This window comes from Adiantum capillus-veneris, chromosome 2 (genome assembly GCF_014529385.1).
Source record: "Adiantum capillus-veneris isolate H3 chromosome 2, ASM1452938v2, whole genome shotgun sequence".
Taxonomy (NCBI): Eukaryota; Viridiplantae; Streptophyta; class Polypodiopsida; order Polypodiales; family Pteridaceae; genus Adiantum; species Adiantum capillus-veneris.
This window is the reverse complement of record NC_140932.1, coordinates 54,744,230-54,747,192: the sequence shown is the minus strand read 5'-3', so window position 1 is coordinate 54,747,192 and position 2,963 is coordinate 54,744,230.

Sequence of the window (2,963 nt, the reverse complement as noted above, 5' to 3'; positions counted from 1 at the left end):
GAGGCTACCATAAAAAGATAAATATTTTTGGTGTTCTAATTTTTTAGAAAAAAAAACAGAATAGATGTAGGAAGGGAAAAATCACAATAGTGAAAAAATATACACATAAATAAAACTAGTTTTTTTGGATTTTTGTTGGGGTGGAGTTACACCAAATATAAGAGAAGCTTACATGAAAATATTTCTATATGGAATAAAGAGTATGAAAAATGGTAAGAAAAATTGTGGTAATGGTGAGGCAATGTACAGAGCATAAATAACACACACCTAGGTAGAAATATTTAAATAAATACCAAAATAATTATGAAAAAATATTTTATTTAGGCCCTATATACAAAGAAATATTTACAAATGCATGGGCCATAATATACTTATGTTTTTTATTTTTTTTATTTTTTTGGCTCAACTAGCCCAATGACTAGCTAATTGAGGGTTTTCTTTTTCAGTAAGGAGATATGGAAAAAGTCCCCTAACTCACACGCGCCTATATACAGTAAAAGGGTGAGGGTAACCACAGTGTTTGAGTGATTTGATAGGGTGAGATAACTCACTATGGCAATTACAGAGAGCCGAAAAACAGCTATCACCAGCCTATAGAGTTCCTCAACGACGTAGGTGCATGACATGTGGAGGGGACCATCCTACGCAACATTGTCCTGACTATAGACCTAAGACTCCACCAGGGTTTGAGCATGTTATGTCTGAACCTCTTAGATATCATCCTACAACGGAACAAGTGTTCTTAAGTGAAAGACCCATAGCTGCTAGAAATGCATGTGTGAGTCATGAGCTTCAAATAGAAAGAAATGTGGTAGATCAGAGGCCACTTCAAGGTCAATATCAAGTATTGCCACAACAACCAATACAACCATGTGACAGATGTGGTAGTAGTGATCACTTGATTAAGGATTGTCCACACCATGATATCATGATAAATGTATATTATAATGAGTGTGCAATCACACATATGATTTTGGATTGTCCTAAGAATCCAAGAAAGAAAGGTAAAATGCAACCACATGTTACCTTTCCTTCTACCAGCAAATCAAAGAAAGAAGAAGCCGCAACAAAAGGAGAGACGAGAACAACAACAGAGCAAGAAACCATTGCAAAAGAGCAGGTGCTTAAACAAGAAGAAGATGAAAGTAAGCAAGTTGCTCCAGTAAACGTTGTCACAAGAGCACAAGCAAAAGTGCAAGAGTAGAAGCCTACAGATGGAGAGACTAGTAAGAGTTCCAAAAGCCGTAGAAACTCTAGACGAGCAAGAAGGACTAGAATGAAAGCGAGACTAGAAAGGGAGAAAGGAGAAGAAAAGGTTGTTACAGCTGAGTTGAAAACAACTCAAGAGCAACAGACACAGCTAAGGGAAGTTGAAACCCTTAAACCAGCTGAAGCACCCAAGAGTGCTACTTCAGGAGGATCTGTCCTAGTGGACAAAGTGAATGAGTCTTTAGACGCGATTTTACAGGCTTATGAGGCTAGATTGGCAAATAGACAGACCTTAGAACAAAGATGGATGACTTATCCTTATCCTGAACTAGAGAAGCAGAGGCTAGAAATGTGTAAGCAGCTCATTGAAACTGCTCAAGCATTGCTACAACCACCTCCACCAGAAGTGAAGGATAGGATAGTCACCCTAGTGCACAAAGATGAGAGCATTAAAGCAGACGAATTGCCTAGAGAAGAGGTGGATCATAGGGAAGAACCATTGCCAAGGTCGCAAGACTCGAGGGCAGTCCAAAATACAACAGATGAATCAATGAGGGATTTCCCACCTTATGTTTCTATAGTTGAGGAGCAGTGGCCAGAGGAGTTATGGAAGGCTATCTGAGATGCCCAAAAAAGAGAAGAGGATGTTGGACCAGCACCATTTCCTGAAATCACACTAGATAGACCACAAATGAGTGTTGATGTGAGGTCATATTATGGTGATGTAGGATCGATAGCCTCCGAAGACAGTAGACCTGCATCGTTAAGAACTTTGCCACAGTACATGGGAGATTTTGAGGCAAAGTCTGAGATTGTGAGAGTTCCATCACAGAGGCTAGGAGGGACAAAAGAATTGGACACAAAAAATTTGACTGACTTGCTATCCACACCAGTGAAGTGCACAATTACGTTGGCAGAACTTTTGAAAATCAGACCAAGTATGTGGACGGATATAGGAAAATGCTTGGAAAAAATTGGGATCAAAAGCCCGTTAAGGTTCCTGGAAAAAGAGCTAGATGAGATCGAGAATCCTAGATCAAATGTAAGACCCGTACCTCTGAACAAAGTAGGAGAGTACTGTGAAGGAGAAGATGGTAATGCCACTTTGCCTATCGAGTACAATTGGATTGAAACAAAAGCTATACTTGACAGCGGAGCAGGAATTTCCATAGCAACAAAACAAATATGGGAGAAATGGGGTAGGCCCGCCTTTAGAACAACCAGAATAAAATTCAAGTTAGCGGATGGGCATGTGGAAAAACCCACGGGATTGCTAGAAGCGATAGTGGTGTCTTCTTGTGGTATAGAGTATGCGCATACTTTTGCCGTAGTTGACTTTGGCAAGAAAAATAACTATGAAATCATCCTTGGAATACCATTCATGAGACAACTCAAGATGGTACAAGATTGGGGTTATGATTATCTATACTTGAGACATGCTAAAACCACAACACGTGTAAATATGAGAAATCATAGTTACCAAGATGTAACTAGAATGCCCGTGGAAGATTTTGATTCTGCAACACAAAGTGGATCAACAGACCATCCGTGGATGGGCAAAAAGAAAGAAATCTGGATGTGCGGAGCATCGGAGTGTAGTGACTTTGGGAGAAATGAGAATGCCTTAGAGAGGGTCTTAGAAGATGATGCTTATATAAGAGAACCTTTTCCGGAAGAGGTGTTAGAACCGCTAGAGTGGACTCAGATATTGGCTACTTTGGATGTCTGTGTTAATGAGACCACACCAACAAAAT